Below are 17,808 nucleotides of genomic sequence, written 5' to 3'. Positions count from 1 at the left end.
GATGATGATGATGCATGAATCTGATGATGGCGTGATGATCCGCCATGATGGGCACGATCCATGATGGTGATGATGATGATGATATTTTATTTGATGCATGGATGACCCGCGGCGATGATGATGGATAACGGCGGATGGCACGATCCGAGGATGATGATGTGATGATGGGGCGATAAGCGATGATGATGATGATGATGATGATGATGATAACTACAGGATGTGATGATGATGATGAAATGCGAGGATGAAAATGATGATGATCCGCACAAGGCGATGCGATGATGATGATGATGACACGATGATGCATGATGACATGATGATGATGATTTACGATGATGATGACATAACATGCATGATGAGATGACCCGATGCCGATGATGTGATGATGCTGATGATGACATCGCGACATGCATATACGACGAAGATGTGGCGGATGAGGATATGTGATGATAATGGACCAACTGGTCAACCCAGCCGTTCAAACGAAACCCACATGAATAATGATCTACCTTGAAGTTTTCTCCGCTTCCAGGTTCTCCTGGTCTGCTGGCGGGTCATCGCCCGCCAGTTCGTCCTTCGTTTTCCCTGTCCTTCATGACTTTTCGCCTTCGATGTTTCTCCTCTTTCCAGCTTTCTCCTTCGTCTTTATGCCTCTCCTCTCCCTCTGTTCATCTCTTGTCCCTCCCCATCGGGACTTCCTCCGGCGGTGGACTTCAGCCACCCTGTTCTTGCTCCGCATCCTGGTCGGACCCCTGTACCTCGGTTCTTGTTCAGAATTGTCCATTTCGACCTCTCGTGACAGAGCTTCTTTCTAGAAAGCCTTTGAACCTTTGACCAGCGGCCTGAAAACAAGAGAACAAAGGGTCCTCCTGACCAGGAAGGCAGATTTCCATTAGATCTCTTTAATACCTGAATGAGAAGCACACATATTGAAGTGACCCAAACATATTTGCATTCGGCTAAGCTTCCACCTGTTTCAGTCCTAGACGGGTCAGGGCTCGTGGAGGTTCTTAGAACACTAAAGGACATGGTCAGCCTAGATTTCTAGAAGCCGCCCACCCACACCCCTGATATCATGTGGACATTCACATTTATCGGCAAATCAAATTCCAAAATACTCACGCAGTAATGTAGAGGGTGAAATACCTATCGGTATAATGTTCACTATCGGGTGACAGGTACAATTGGGTGTACAATTCAGGTGTCAGGGCGCACTAATGGCCCAGACTTCACCACCTACACGCATGTAAGAAACCTGCACCTATAACCCCCTAAATGAAAAGAAAGTAAAAATTCAAAAAATAAGTAGGGCCAGGTGCATGGTAATTCTCACATCTCCACTATCCCAGCACTTTTGGGAGGCTGAGGCAGAAGGATTGCCTGAGGCCAGGAGTTCAAGGCTAGCCCAAGCAACAGCAAGATCCTGACAGCACCCAAAAAATTAAAAATTAAAAAAAAAGTAGTGTACTGGTGGTTCATGTCTGTAGTCCCAGCTACCGAGAGACTGAGGCGGAGGACAGCCAGCCCTGCATAGTCAAGGTTGCGGTGAGCTATGATTTCACCACTGCCCCTCCGCCTGGGGTAAAAGGGTGAGACCCCATCTCTAAAACATAAAGTAAAATTTATTAAAAATAAATAAATAAAATACTATGTGGTGGGAAAAGAGAGATACCAGGTCAAAGCGCGGCTCAAGCCTGTAAATCCCAGCACTTGGGAGGCCGAGATGGGCGACCACAGGTCAGAGATCGGTGAATCATCCTGGCTAACACGGGGTGAAACCCCGCCTCTACTAGAAGCAAAAAATCCGTAGCCTGGCAAGGTGGCGGGCACCTGTAGTCCTAGCTACCAGGAGGCTGAGGGGCCGGAGAGGAACCCGGGAGGCGAGCGCAGGAAGAGCTGAGATCCCGCCACATCGCACTCCAGCCTGGGCGACAGCGCCGACTCCGCCTCCCCAAAAAAAAAAAAAAAAAAAAAAAGAAAAAGAGATAATCGGGGTTGGTGTTTTAAAGTCGCTAAGACACCAACCACCTGGGTCCCATAAATGAGGGACTCTCTCAACCCCAGCCCCTCCCTCCGACCCCACCGGGTCCCAAAGCCCCTCCCCCACCCCACCGCTGCAGGCCCCTGAAGCCAGGACTCCCACCCTAGAGCAGTGCGGAGGCCCCTGAGCCTTGGCAGGGCCCCACGAGCGGTGGGAGGGTCCAGCTGGCTTAACAAACGTTCCAGAGGGACTGTGAGCTGCACGCCTTCACCTCTGAGTTGAAAGTACTTCTGCAATGAGGCACACGTAACCAAAGTCACACAGTGTTGTGTACCAGGTAAACTGGGTCCAAGAAAACCACACGAGTCCCTCACAGACCCCAATCCAAATCTTTACAGTCATTACCCAGAGATGTTTTCTGAGGTCATCTGCTTTCCAGGTATCATCTTTGGTTCTTCTCTAAATAGAAAAGTATAGAGTTAGAAGGTTTAAAGTTTAAAATAATTAATTGTCTGTGCTCCAGTGAGCAGCTTTTCAATTAGGCCATTTAAATCAATGGCAGTTAATTCTTGACATGCCAGAAAATACTTCTCTACTTCCTGGAATAAAAGGTAACAGAAATACAGATTTTTAAAAATTATTCACTAGTCTTAAAAATGACACATTATTATAAAATGTATCCCTTTGGCTACTTCAGAAACTATTAAATATTACAAAATAAAAGTGAAAACAAGTTACAACAGCAGTTGAACAACAGAGGAAGGACAAACATTCCGTGGGTTTAAAATATCTTGTGTCAGACCGTATTTTCCAAAAACAGCCACAACAGACTCACGTCCCAACTGCTGCGCGCAGGAGTCTGTGCTCCTTCCGCAGCCGCTGGGCTCAACCCAGGACATAAGGCATCGTGGGCCTCCCAGGACAATGGGTTTCCACCTGGTCCTCCTGGGCTGCAGATCCAGATACTCCCCTGTGAGGAAGAGAAGCAGCCCTGGGGAGAGGCCCTTGCGGATGCCACAGCCCAGAGGGTCCCTCACAGCCAGCACCAGGGCAGGCGCGTGAGAGGCACAGCTCCCGCGGCCCCCCATGAGTCACCACCTCCCGAACCTCGAGTCTCCCCAGCCGAGGCCCCAGGTATCAGTGACAGAACTAAGCCTGCTGCTGTGAGCTCTCCTGATCCACAGAGTATGTGAGAAAATTAGACGGCTGCTGTCGTCTCACACCACAGCCCTTTACACAGCAACAGCAGCTGGGATGTATGACAGACAGACAGAAACGAGTTTAGCATCTGGTGCGTACCACGTGCTATCCTGAGTCAAGCACAATATTTCCATCTCATAACCCTACTAAGAAGGCTATCGGCTCCATTTTTCTAATGAGCACAGTGAGGCATCGTGAGGCTCAGCAGCTTTCAGCTCTGGAGTCCTGCCAAGTGCCAACACACGTCAGGAACGGAACCGACTCCTGTGGAGTGAATGCTCAATAGTCGCCAGGGAAAGCCTGCTTGTCCCTGAGGACACCCAGTCACACCCATCCGCTGCACTGGGCAACCGGTGGGCCCACAAGCTCACCTGTCTCTCTGGCCCTCACAGGCCCTGTACTTGTATTCAGGAAATAAACGCCAAGCTCCTCACACACATCGAGCACTGCCGCAGAGCTGGGGCTGCGCAGATAAAACCCAAAAAAGGCCCCAGGCCCAAAAATGCCGTCCAACTCCTCTGATGTGTGCTGTTCTCCACCACGAAAGTGTGTGCTCCTCGCTGGATAATCCACCTTTCAAGAGAGATGACATCCCTCCAGCTAAGCCCTCACCTTCCGGAAAGGAAGGCCTGTCTTAGTCCTCTGTCACTGAAAGGAGCTGGGCACATTCCTCAGCCCCGGGCTCAAAACTCCCTGAGCCTAGTACAAACACATCCCATCCTCCCATCCCACCACCATATATCTCTCAAACTCCCTGAGCCCAGTACAAACACCACCTGGAAAGTCTCCGATAAGGGGACAGCCGTTCAAGGTTACTGAAAGCGCGGGAGCCAAAAGAATGTCTTTGTTCCCCCGCAACTTTCGGGCTATAAAAAGCAAACGCTCGCATTGTTCGGGGCCCTCTTATATACTGTAGAATGGAGGGACCAAGTTCGAACTTGTAGTAAAGATCCTTGCCGCTTGGCTTTGACACTGGACTCTGGTGGTCTTCTTTGGGGATCAAACGGTCTGGGCATAACATCACCAGCACTGCTGAGCATGTCGCAGTGCCTCACCACCAGCCGTGAGAGAATCCACACTGTGTGCCGGGAAAGGAGGCACCCCCGCAGCCGGCTCACCAGGTATCCAACTGTTCTAAGAATCTGAGGGGGATATTAAAACAACAAGGTGCTGTGGTCTTAAAACATTTCCACTGACTCTTCAACAACCCTTCCTTTACAAGTCAAGCCGATTCCCCTTCTGGCGAACGTGGGCCAGATTCTATGTCACACTCTTCTTCGTCGTCATCTTTTTGTTTTTCTGACAGGGTCTGGTTCCGTCACGCAGGCTGGAGTGCAGTGGCACAACCTCGGCTCAAGTCATCCTCCCACCTCAGCCTCCCCAGTAGCTGGGATGACACCTGGCTAATATTTGTATTTTGTAGAGACAGAGTTCCGCCACGTTGCCCAAACTGCTGAGCTCAAGCCGCCCGCCCAGCCACACTTCTGATGAGGAGGGCGGGGTGGAGGCCTAGCTGTGTGCCTTCCCGCTCAGGGTCCCTTCCAGAGCTTCTACCTGGCTGTGGCGACCACTTGCTCTCACCGCACACCCTGGGAGACGCAGATGCCATAGCACAAGGATGCCCAAGCACTCCTAGGGAGGCCCAGGCAGAGGCCAGCACCAGCCCACACCTCAGAAGGGCCCCTAAGCCCAACCCAACCTTCAGGGAGCGTGAGGACTGCACCCTAATGTCCCCCCATGCCACTCCCAAACCCCGACCCACAGGAACCGGAGGACAGGAAAGGCTGACTGTGCTCTAAGGCAAGGCTGGGACTCCCCTTCTGCACCCTCGCCCCCAGCTGGGGCGCCTCCTGTCACACTGCACCACCGCCTCCTGGCAACCCTCGAGATGGTGATTCCGACAAGATCCACGCTGGTCTCCCCAAGGGGAGCATGAGCTTTGCCAGTGCAGCCACAGCTCCTTCTTCTGTGCTGCTCCCGCTCCACAGCTGCACTGAGGCCTGAGCAGAACCTCAGTGCAGAACACACAGGTGCTTATCACCGCGCCACAGTCACACACTCCAACAACATAGGGTACAACCCTACAACCCCAGTAAAACCTACCCACTTATCACCATGCCACAGTAACACTCCAACAACACAGGCTACAACCCTATGACCCCGGTAAAACCTACCCATTTATCACCACATCACAGTAACACTCCAACAATACAGGCTACAACCCTACAACCCCAGTACAACAGAGCTTCATGCCAAACCTAACTGCATATCACCATGTCACAGTAACACTCCAACAACACAGGGTACAACCCTACAATCCCAGTACACCAGAGCTTGATGATAAACCTAACTTCAGCTAAGCAAAATCAATCGAGGATGATTTCCTGCAGAGAATATACCATAATTATCCAATTTTTCCCTTTGAGAAACACTTCCTTAAAGGTATAAATAAAGGAAGCATTTGGGAGTTTGTTTCAAAAAAAAAAAACAAAAACAGATTTAGTCCAAACGAAAAATGGAAACTTTTCATGGACAAGCCACTAAAACTCTTCCTGGACATGTGAAAATTAGGGCAAACAAAAAAAGCTGTAATACCTCATAAATATATTAAATAATTTTTTTTTTGACACACTCTAACCCAGGTTGGAGTGCAGTGGCACGATCTCAGCTCACTGCAACCTCCATTTCCTAGGTTCAAGCAATTCTCATGCCTCAGCCTCCCGAGTAGCTGGGATTACAGGCGCCCGCCACCACGCACGGCTAAGTTTCATAATTTTAGTAGAGACGGCGTTTCTCTATGTTGGTCAGGCTGGTTTCAAACTCCCGACCTCAGGTGATCCGCCCACCTCAGCCTCCCAAAGTGCTGGGATTGCAGGTGTGAGCCACTGTGCCTGGCCAACTCTTTTTATTTAAAGTTAACTTCTACAGAAAGGTTTAATATAGGACCTGCTATAAACAAAAAGGCTGAATGGAACCCAGGACATGAGTGACCGGAGAGGGGACGCCCAGGATACTCGGGGACAGTCCAACAAGGAGACCCAGGAGACGTGGGCACCACAGAGAGGGGACGCCCAGGACACGAAGGGGCAGTCCAACCAGGGGATGTGGGCGCCACAGAGAAAGGACACCCGGGACACTCAGGGACAGTCCAACCAGGAGACGTGGGCGCCACAGAGAGGGGACACCTAGAACCTTAGGGGACAGTTCAACCACGAGACACGGGTGCCACACACAGGGGATGCTGAGGACATTCAGGGGACACTGGGAAGGCACAAGGCCACCAGCTCAGAATGTGAAAAGTAAGTATGTCACAAAACGCATCCAGTGGGGTTTCTTAATGGTTGTTAACATTACTGATGCTGATAAAGTTAAAAACCCTCAAGACAAGAGGTCTCTCACAGAGATCACAGGATTTTTCTTTGGTCTCTCTAGTTTTCAGGAAGAAAAAAAACAGCCATTTTCTTAAATGCACAGAATGCTGACTACTTGGAGCACTTAAAACTCAGCTAATATGGACTGTTTACCCTCAAGTTTTCTATCCATGCTGTCTCCCTCTATGGAGTTTCAAATTGTTCAACAACGATTTACGGCTTCCCTGCCCCGGTGCTGTCGGTCCCCACTTGCCACATGTAAACCACATGCTTCTGTCAAGGCCTTTTACAGACTAACTTGACCAGCCCTCAGACTCTGCCCTACGGAGCAGCCCAGCAATCCATGCTTAAAATCAACTCTTCGAGTATGGAACCGATGGGCAAAGTTCCCCAGTACTCCCATCAGAACAAATCCCAACCTGGGGACAGGGGCGAGACATCAGGAGAGCTAGGCAGCAAAACCATCAGCATGATTCAGCCCACATAGTGGATGAGAACTGGAGCCTGCGGTCTTCAGCATCTGCACGCACGTGTCCTGGGCCGGCATCCTTCGTGCACATGGTGAGCAAACAGGAGATGAGGGGCTGCCTGGCACCAACTCCCCAGGGCCTCTGTCCCTCGATTTACGCTTGATTCACATCAACTAAATCATCTAGAACCTTTTCATAACAAAACTCTTTGGAGAACTGTACAGTAAGAACCCTGAACAATGTTTAAATCCCTTTGAATTGCCTCCCAAACAAAACAGATCAAACTAATTTAACTCCCCTTCCCCTCAATGCAGGGCTTTAAGGGAATTCTTTTCCTCACTCTCATCTCATCCTGAAATCCAAGGAGAAATAAACCTGGGCTGAAATCACCTCCAAGGTGCACCATCGGAGGTGGTGGAGCCAAAACGTCACTTGCAGAGAGGACACTCATGGCCCAGATGGAAAGCAAACCCCACCGCTGTGCCATCTTGTCCGACCCACACTCCAAGTGGGTGTTCGGGCTTCCCGCTCTGTAAGCCAAACAGCAGAAACCCTGGACCTGACGCTCACTGCTCCTGCCACATAACCTCCAACAGCGGGGCGGACTCCAGCGAGAAAGTGCCACTGGCATCTGCAGCCACCTGTGGACAGTGGGCTTCTCCCCTTGCTTTCCAACCCAGCCTCGTCTTTTAGAAAACACTCATCAGAGGTTAAAGTTAAATATTGATTTGAATTAATTAATTACACATTAAGAAATGTTTAAAGGAAGTTATTTTGGGCCAGGTTTCATGGTGGCTCACACCTGTAATCCTAGTACTTTACTAGGCTGAGGCAGGAAGATTACTTGAGCCCAGGAGTTCAAGACCAGCCAGGGCAACACAGCAAGACCCCATCTCTATTAAAAAAAGAAAATTCAGCCAAGCACGGTGGTTTAACCGTAGTCCCAGCTACTCAGGAGGCTAAGATGGGAGGATCACTGGAGCCCAGGAGGTCAAGGCTGCAGTGAGCTGTGATAACACCACTGCACTCCAGCCCAGGTGACACAGCAAGACTCCATCTCTATTAAAAAATAAACAGATGAAAGCGTCACCAGATGCTACTATTTCTGTTTCTAACATGTTTCTAAATCCATTCTTCCTTCCAGTGCCACCGCCATAAATCCATTCTGGACCTTCAAGTTGACCACTAGCTCTGTGCAAAGCAGCAAAGGCACCATCCAGCCTGAGTCCCCACACGACAAAGACACAGCGGCCCAACCCTGTGACATTCACCTACATGGACCCAGTGTTATAGCACTGACGTCCACATCGTCATCCTGTTTCCTGCATGACACTGAGAAAGAAAAGAAACTAATCTGAGGAATGTGAGCTCCTTTAAACGTTTCGATCCAGAGTCACTGAAATGTGACAGTGGTCATGTCCCACTCCCCTCAACACCTGAGCTAAGGACGCCCCCGGGCCTCCCCAACACTCCGAGCTAAGGACGCCCCGCCTCACTCCCCACACCCGGAGCTAAGGATGTCCCGCTTCCCCACCCCACACCGAGTTAAGGATGTCCCGCCTACCCTTCTACACCTGGAAAGTTAAGGACGCCCCGCCCCCACTCATACCTGAGCTAAGGACGCCCCGCCTCCCCCACCCCACACCCGAGTTGGGGACGCCCCTATCCCCCACACACACCGAGTTAAGGATGTCCCGCCCCCACCCGAGCTAAATAAGCCGCCTGCTTTATGACCTCTTGACTCAGCATCACCACCAACAGCCATATTATTATTATTCTTATTAGAGAAAGGGTCTCATTCTGCCACCCAGGCTGGAGTGCAGTGGTGCTATCATAGCTCACTACAGCCTCGACCTCCTGTGCTCAAGCAATCCTCCCACCTCAGCCTCCTGAGCAGCTGGGGCCACAGAATAGCACCACAATGCCCAGGCTTTTTTTTTTCTTCAGAGATAGGGTCTTGCTATGTTGCCCAAGCTGGCCTCGAACTCTTATCCTCAAACAGTCCTCCCACTTCAGCCTCCCAAAGTACCAGGATTACAGACATAAGCCGCCACACCTGGCCAATAGCCATAAATTAACCTACCAATGTCATACACTGGACACCAGAATTCATAACCTACAGTTCAGTGACGTATAACCAATCAATAATCAATAATCAATGTCACTTCTGTAAAACAATGGGAATTCTGGACAAAGTGTTTTGTAATCCTCCCCTCTGCTGATTTGCCCTTTTCTCTTTAAACACTCGAGCCTCTCCTCTGTTCTCTGGATCACCTGCCAGTGTTTCCCAGGCCATGGCCCTGATAGTCTCTATAATTAATTTTGCCTGAATTTTCTTTACGTTAACGACACCAACGTGAATTCTCAGAATTACAGACTGGAATGAGCGGGCCACTAATGGCCAGAGCAGTGTGCTTCACTAACCCTGTATGGCAACACACCAAACTAGGCACACGCTAAAAGACCCAGAGTGCAAGGCTGGCTCCACCTTTAGGACTGAGACGTAATTTACCTTTTGCTGTCCTCGTTTTTTCCAAAATTCTTTACACTATAATTTTTAAGTTATCAAATTACTTAGGGCCAAATTATGAAATGCAGCCTATCCAGGCCTTCATTCTATTACCTGACTGTGTAACTGACGCTCCCTGGTAGGAAAAGTGCTCCCAAGAAAACGGAAACTAAGAAAACTAGGATGATCAGTTTCCATCGCTGAATTCAAGGTTATTCCCTACAGTCACCGTAATTCACGCACCTAGGCCCTGGCTGGTGACCACACCGGCTGTTTCTAACACTCCATACTCCGTGTGACAAATGTGGCTGCAGGGAGCACCTGTGTTTTCGGTATACGTGTATTTGCAGATTCAAGTCCCATCTGCGAGCTGCTACATCAAAGCGGCAGATGCCTAAAACGCGGACTGCGCTGAGTCTACTTTGTAGACAGAGCTGACCTCAGGCTGATTCCCTTCTAGACTTGGCTGACAGATGAGAAGTGTGGGTAGGGGATGCCAGACGTTGGAGTGGTGGAACAGATTTCATTCTGTAACTGCAGGCAGGACAGGAAACAGCTGAGCTCCATTTCTGTTTGCACTGAGGTGAGGGAGTGTTTTAGGGGAGAACCTGGACTAGGGGAGCTCAAGTGAAAAATTACAAAGGCTGGTCAGTGTAACTGAGATTAGGCTCGCTGTGTCTGCTAGCTGATACAATTACAGTAGTTAGGATTCCACCGTCCCAGAGGGACCGGAACAGAGGCCCTCCTGTCCTTTCTGCTCTTTTCAAAGACACTCCCGAATTGCAGATTTAGAGACATCTCAAAGGGACAGAGAAGGATTCATAATTTAAGCCCTTTTAAACTCTCTTTAAAAAGGATGTCAGGGGCTTATCCGCGGGTGTTGGCTAAAACAGTAAATTATTCTGACAGCCCTGAGCTCTTCCAGACAACCCTGAGCTGGGCTGTCCCAGAGTTGGCCTTAGGCTGCTAGGAGCCTTGTTAAACTTTCGTCAAGAATCAGCACAGGCCTTTGAATGGAGAGTTCACGCCAGTTTCTGCGGTTCTCAGGAGGAACCCCACAAGCGGATCAGTGAGGACCAGCCTGGAAATCCCACCTTATCTACTCTAAAACATTCAGCCTTTCTAAATGAAACGGCATTGCGCTGTACTAAACAGGTCACATCACTAGCACATATCTCACATCAAAATTAAAAGGGCAGAAACTTATTTTAAACTAAGAATAACCTAAAACACAAACATACATGTTTACATTTTTCAAGCTATGATTAATAAATTTCATAACAATAAACTCACACATTACCTATCAATTGTTTGGTATGTAACAAAAAAACTTAGAAATTTCTAAAATTTTCATTGACCATAAAAATTAATAGTCATATACATTGTAAGCAAGATAAATTAAAGAATTTTTAAAGAGCTAATATTAAAGAAAATTGTCACCATGCAGGCAGGTATAAAGCCTGCAAAGACACCATTAAGTTTTTTTCAATAGCTACGACATACTGAAACTTGGTATGATCTCAGTACAAATAAAGAACATAAAACTATTTATATTCATGATATCAATTATGTGAGCAGCTAAGTACAATGAAACAAACTGAAGGAAAAGCTTGGTGTATACTAAAAGCTATAATACCAGCTGGGCAACGTGGGTCACGCCTGTAATCCCAGCACTTTGGGAGACTGAGGCAGGCGAATTACCTGAGGTCAGGAGCTCCAGACAAGCCTGGCCAACATGGTGAAACCGTCTCTACTAAAAATACAAAAAAAAATTAGCTCAGCATAGTGGCACATGCCTGTAGTAATCTCAGCTACTTGCAAGGCTGAGGCAGGAGAATTGCTTGAACCCAGGAGGCGGAGATTGGAGTGAGCTGAGATCACGCCCACTGCACTCCAGCCTGGGGGACAAGAGCGAGACTTTGTCTCAAAAAAAAAAAAAAAAAACTCGAATACCAAAATAATCCAATACAATTGTATTCCAATAATCTCATGAAAACTTTATCCTTCCCCTTACCTTATGAAATAGACTATACTAATTAATTCTCTATCACAGCATAATAGATACATAATTAGATTATAATGACCCATGGGTTAACTTTCTAAAAAGTTAAAGACCGATTAGAAATTGAGAACCTGTTACAGGAATTGATTAGTTGCCATGAAATATCCAGCTCTGAGGTTCTGTTGCTTTTGCTACTTTAAAAATGTTTATTTACTGGCCGGGCACAGTGGCTCATGCCTATAATCCCAGCACTTTGGGAGGCCGAGGCGGGCGGATCACGAGGTCAGGAGATCGAGATCACAGTGAAACCCCGTCTCTACTAAAAATACAAAAAATTAGCCGGGCGTGGTGGTGGGCGCCTGTAGTCCCAGCTACTCGGGAGGCTGAGGCCGGAGAATGGCGTGAACCCGGGAGGTGGAGCTTGCAGTGAGCCGAGATCGCGCCACTGCACTCCAGCCTGGGCCACAGAACTAGACTCCGTCTCAAAAAAAAAAAAAAAAAAAAAAAAAAAATACAAAAATTAGCTGGGCGTGATGGCACACATCTGTAATCCCAGCTACTCGGGAGGCTGAGACAGGAGGATCACTTGAACCTGGGAGGTGGAGGTTGCAGTGAGCTGAGATCATGCCATTGCACTCCAGTGTGGGCAACAGAGCAAGACTGTCTTAAAAAAAATGAAGTTTATTTATTAAATATGTATCAGAATAAAACCCCAAGTGATGGTCAAATGTCAAAAATAACAAATGGAAAAAGATCTATAACAAACTACATCCATATTCAGAACATCACAGATAAAGATCCTAAATCTTCTGGAGAGAAAGAAAATGTTACTCACAAAGATATCTTATCAGTCAAACACACTGCTAGAAGACAAAAAGTATACCATCTTCAAAGTTCTGGGAAATTATTTTGCTCTTAGAATTCTATGCTGAGCCAAACTCTTAAACAATCTATCAGTACAATAAGGATATTCTTAGGGCGTACAGTTTTCTTCCCACATATACTCTTGTCTAAAAAGGTATGCGATAGGCCAGGCATGGTGGCTTACACCTGTAGTCCCAGCACTTTGGGAGGCCGAGGCAAGAACGCCGCTTGAGCCTGAGAGGTGGAGGCTGCAGTGAGCCATGAGCACACCACTGCACTCCAGCCTGGGTGAAACAGCAAGACTCTATCTCAAAAAAAAAGAAAAGAAAAAGGTACGTGAGGATATACTCCAATGGAAAAAGCAGGGAGATTTCAAAAAAGAGGAAGACACTTGATCCAAGAAACAGTAGGCCTAACCCAGAAGCACAATGAGAAAGAATTCCCGGATCATAGCTCTGTGCAGGTCTAGAAAACAATTTGTCCTGATGAGAACATAAAGTCAGTGAGCTCTCGGAAGAATTTCTTTTAAGAGGATTTCATTAAACAGATAATATCACGTTAATAAGCTAGAAGACATCCTAGGGTTTAAAAATTTAAAACAGCATGTGTTCTTTTTTGCCAAAAAGAAAAAAAAAAAGGCAAATAGGGCCATTTAAGAAGGACATGGTCCAAATATGAAGCAAAAACCATTGTGGTACATTAACTGAATGTAAGAAAAGATGACCCCTTTGACCCTGACACCAGACAGGCTCAGGAAATTAGTGGGTTTAGGGAGAAATGGAGAGTGTACGGCAGTAGCTTCCTAATCTTAACTAGGGGAAAGTTAAAAAATATTATCTAAGGTTGGCCGGGCGTGGTGGCTCAGGCCTGTAATCCCAGCACTTTGGGAGGCCAAGGCAGGCGGATCACCTGAGGTCGGGAGTTCGAGACCAGCCTGACCAACATGGAGAAAGCCCATCTCTACTAAAAATACAAAAATTAGCCGGGCGTGGTGGTGCATGCCTGTAATCCCAGCTACTCGGGAGGCTGAGGCAGGAAAATCGCTGGAACCCGGGAGTTGGAAGTTGCAGTCAGCAGAGCTCGCGCCACTGTACTCCAGCCTGGGCGACAGAGGGGAATTATCTTTAAAAAAAAAAAAAACCGAAGTCAGGTTATCGAAACCATCCTGGCCAACATGGTGAAACCTCATCTCTACTAAAAATACAAAAAATTAGCTGAGTGTGCTGGCGCATGCCTGTAATCCCAGCTACTCAGGAGGCTGAGGCAGGAGAATCGCTTGAACCCTGGAGGCGGAGGTTGCAGTGAGCCAAGTTCGCGCCACTGCACTCTATCCTGGTGACAGAGTGAGACTCCGTCTCAACAACAACAACAACAACAAAACACCCTAAGGTTGATATAACAGAAAATACAAATTAAGGAATATTATTCAACACATAAAGGTAAGTGATAGGGGAAAAAATAATAGGAGTGAAGGTAGAAGAAAATGTATGCAAACTAAATTACTCATCTTTTGGTGGGGAATCAATAGACAACAGAATAGTACAGTAATATCTAACATTTATTGAGTGTTAATGAAAGCAGGCACTGGTTTGGTCGATGCACTTTTACACATAATATCTCACTTAATTTTCTTAAACACCCTATAATGCTGCCATTATTATTGTGCCCATTGAATGAACTAGGAAACAAGACCTGTTAAGTAATTTTGCCAAGGTCATGCAAGTAAAAACAAAAGCCGGAATTCCAACTCAGGCACCCAGGCTGCACTCTCTCAACCTCTTAAACTGTGACAAGTCATATTTAAACTTAAATCAGCTAAAATTGAATAAAATTTTAAACGTGGTTCCTCCGCCATCCCGGCCCCGCAGCAGGGGCCGAGGCCGCCCCCAGGCCGGGCGCGAGGAGACCGGCCACGGCGGCGACCGCAGGGCTGAGGCTGCACACACCGCCTCTCCCGACTGCCGGGAGCCCGACGGCCAGCCGCGCCTCCATTTCCCTTCCTGCCTCGGAGGCACCGCGGCTCCTCCGGGAAGCCCCGGCCCGGTCGAGAGAACCGCTGCGCAGAGGGAGGGCGGCGGCGGCGCTGCTAGCGAGGCCCGGAGGAGTCCGCGAAGCTCCACCACCCCTCGCCCAGACCCAGCGCCGCACCGACCTTCCCAGGTTCCATTGCTTCTCGCAGGCCCGGGCAGCCGCGGTGTCCTCGGCCCCGGCCAGGCGCGGCCCACCCCAAGGAGGCCACCTGCAGCCCCGCACACTTCAGCAGGCGCGTCCCAGCGCCTAGCAACCGGCAGGCAGGAGCAGCAGAGGGCCGAGCGGCCCTGCCCAGCGTGCCCTGCCCAGCGTGCCCTGCGGTCTCTCACAGTGCGCCTGCGCATTCCCGGCATTTTAACACCTGGCAGGCAGGAGCAGGGGAAGGCCGAATGATCGCTGCCCGGCGTGTCCGCGGCCCCTCCCAATGCGCCTGCGCTTCCCCGGCTCCTAGCAACCGCCAGGCAGGAGCAGCAGAAGACCGAGCGGTCGTTGGTCTCCCCAAGGGGCAGGTGCAGTACCCTGACTTGGGGTGCCGGGGCTCTCGTCTTGCGCCAACCCGCCCCGGATTCCCGCGGGACCAGACCGACAGTCGGGGAAGATAGAAAGGGAGAGCAGATCTTGGGAAGAGCTTTACATTTGAATAAGGCTTTACACTTAACCGATTATATTCCCATATGCCGTCTTTTGATAAAAACAAGCAGTAAGGTAGGCAGGACTCAACGTTGAGAGACTATTTTTATACAACACGTAAGGGAAAATCAAAAACTCTCAAGACCCCCGAACTCCTTCAGCCAAAGGGAAAGTTAGGCCTGAAAGCTTGAAACCGCCTTTCCAAAATTATGACTAAGACAGTGAAAGAAATGTAACTTAACCCACAGCACCTTGCTTCTAACCTCCAAGGTGTCCTTGTTCCTTCCTGGCAGTAGGCTGAACTAACTTTGGGAGAAACTTAGTTTATAGTTTATAAACACAGATGGTAACAGTCCTTTCCCAAAGCAGGCCTTCTTCTTGTCTGGGAACTTGATTGCCTTTGTAGGACTGATGTTAGCCACAAGATTAGAAATTATGGTTTAGAAGTCATGCAGCTGGAGGCTACAATATTCTGACCCTCCCTAAACTGCTCCTAAGATCAGTGTTTGAGATATTTTGCAGACCCTGAACTTCATGGATCAGCTGGCACCACCCAGATCAATAAACTGGCTTATCTGACCTTGTGGCCCCTCACCCAGGAACTGATGAGGGCAAGAAGACAGCTTTGACTCCCTCTGATTTCATCTCTGACCAATCAGCACTCCTGGCTCACTGGTTTACCCCAACCCAAGTTACCCGTGAAAACTCTGATCCCTGAATGCTTCAATGCTTGAGGAGACTGATTTGAGTAATAATAAAACTCTAGTCTCCTGCACAACCGGCTCTGCATGATTTACTCTTTCTCTATTGCAATTCCCCTATCTTGATCAGCTCTGTCTAGGCAGCGGGCAAGGTGAACCCCTTGGGTGGTTACAAGCCGAGTCACCCAACACCCTCTTCCAAATGCATGGCTGTTGCTTCGCAAGCTGCAAGGCTCCTGCTAGCCAGGCCCCCGTGAAGGCAGGGCCGGGCACCTCGGCTGCCACAAGTCTCCCAGGTGTAAATGTTTTGCTGGCCTGGAAACCTTTCAAGATGTGTGTCCTCCCTTAAACAAAGACATGCCAATTATAACTTTAGATCTGCAATTTAAGTCTGAAACCACCTCTGCAAGAATTAGAACTGAGAAAATTATGACAGTGAAAGAGATCTGACCTAACTGACTCCATCTTGCTTCTAACCTCCAAGCTGTCCTTGTCCATTCCTGGTCGTAGGATAGTTTAACTTTGAAAGAAAGATAACAGCCCTTTCCCAAAACGAACGCCCTTTTTTTTGTTTGTTTGTTTTTGTTTTTGTTTTTTATTGTTATACTTTAAGTTCTGGGGTACATGTGCAGAACATGAAGGTTTGTTACATAGGTATACATGTGCCATGGTGGTTTGCTGCACCCATCAACCCATCATCTACATTAGGTATTTCTCCTAATGCTCTCCCTCCCCTATCCCCCCACCCCCTGACAGGCCCTATGTGTGATGTACCCCTCCCTGTATCCATGTGTTCTCATTATTCAACTCCCACTTATGAGTGAGAACATGCGGTGTTTGGTTTTCTGTTCTTGTGATAGTTTGCTGAGAATGATGCAAACCCCCTTCTTGCTGGGGACTAGATGACCTTTGGAGGACTAACAAATTAGCCATGAGATTAGAAATTATGGTTTAGGAGTCCTGCAGCTAAAGGCCACAAGATTCTAAACCTCCCCAATTACTCCTACAGATAACATCACTATTGTAAAACCAAAGATTGGTGCCTGAGACATTTTCAGTCCCTGTACTCAATGGGTCAGCTGGTGTAACCCAGATGGATAAACTGGCTCATCTGGTCTTGTGGCCCCCACTCAGGAACTGACTCAGCACAAGAAGACAGCTTCGACTGCCCGATTTCATCTCCAATCCTACCTATCAGCGCTCCCCACTACTCAACCCCCCCACCCACTAAATGATCCTTAAAACTCCAATCTTCAAATTTTGGGGGAGACTGATTTGAGCAATAATAAAACTCTGGGCTGGGCATGGTGGCTCATGCCTGTAATCCCAGCACTGTGGGAGGCTGAGGCAGGCAGATCACCTGAGGTCAAGAGTTCGAGACCAGCCTGACCAACATGAAGAAACTCCGTCTCTAATAAAAATACAAACTTAGCCAGGCGTGGTGGCACATGCCTGTAATCCCAGCTACTCAGGGGCTGAGGCAGGAGAATCTCTTGAACCCGGGAAGGGGAGGTTGTGGTGAGCCAAGATTGTGCCATTGCACTCCAGCCTGGGCAACAAGAGCAAAACTCCATCTCAAACAAAACAAAACAAACAAACAAACAAAAACTGGTCTCCCATACAGTTGGCTCTGCAAGAATTAAACTCTCTCTCCATTGCAATTCCCTGTCTTAATAAATCAGCTCTGTCTGAGCAGCAGGCAAGGAGAACCTGTCCGGCGGTTACAAGTGCAGCTCATAAAAACTAAGGTCTAAAACGAAAGACTGTTCAACTTCACACTGATAAAGTAGATTACAAGTGTGGACAAAAAGAGTCAACTCAGTAAAATACTTGAAGAAATTTATCCTGGGCCAAATATGAGTGACCAATGGCCCATGACACAGCCCCAGGAGAGCCTGAGGACATGTGGCCAAGGTGGTCAGGGTATACGTCGGTTTTATACATTTTAAGGAGACATGAGACATCAATCAATACATCCAAGATGTACATTGGTTCGTCTGGAAAGGGGGGACAAGAAGGCAGGACAGTATGGCATCTTCAAAGTCATAG

At 48.3% G+C, this 17,808-nt stretch overlaps 1 long non-coding RNA gene across 1 annotated transcript; it reads right to left on the bottom strand.

Annotated features, from left to right (window-relative positions):
- Positions 1 to 2,400: 2,400 nt before the first annotated feature.
- LOC116274442 lies at positions 2,401 to 15,540 on the bottom strand. The gene is made up of 2 exons (XR_004183057.1): positions 14,550 to 15,540; positions 2,401 to 2,440 (listed from the first exon to the last, which is right to left on the bottom strand). It is a non-coding gene; the product is annotated as an uncharacterized LOC116274442 (long non-coding RNA).
- Between the last annotated feature and the right edge of the window lie 2,268 nt (positions 15,541 to 17,808).

The sequence above is a fragment of the Papio anubis genome, chromosome 4, assembly GCF_008728515.1.
Source record: "Papio anubis isolate 15944 chromosome 4, Panubis1.0, whole genome shotgun sequence".
NCBI classification, from domain to species: Eukaryota; Metazoa; Chordata; class Mammalia; order Primates; family Cercopithecidae; genus Papio; species Papio anubis.
Note: the sequence above shows the minus strand (reverse complement) of the source record. Positions and strands in the feature narration are given on the sequence as shown.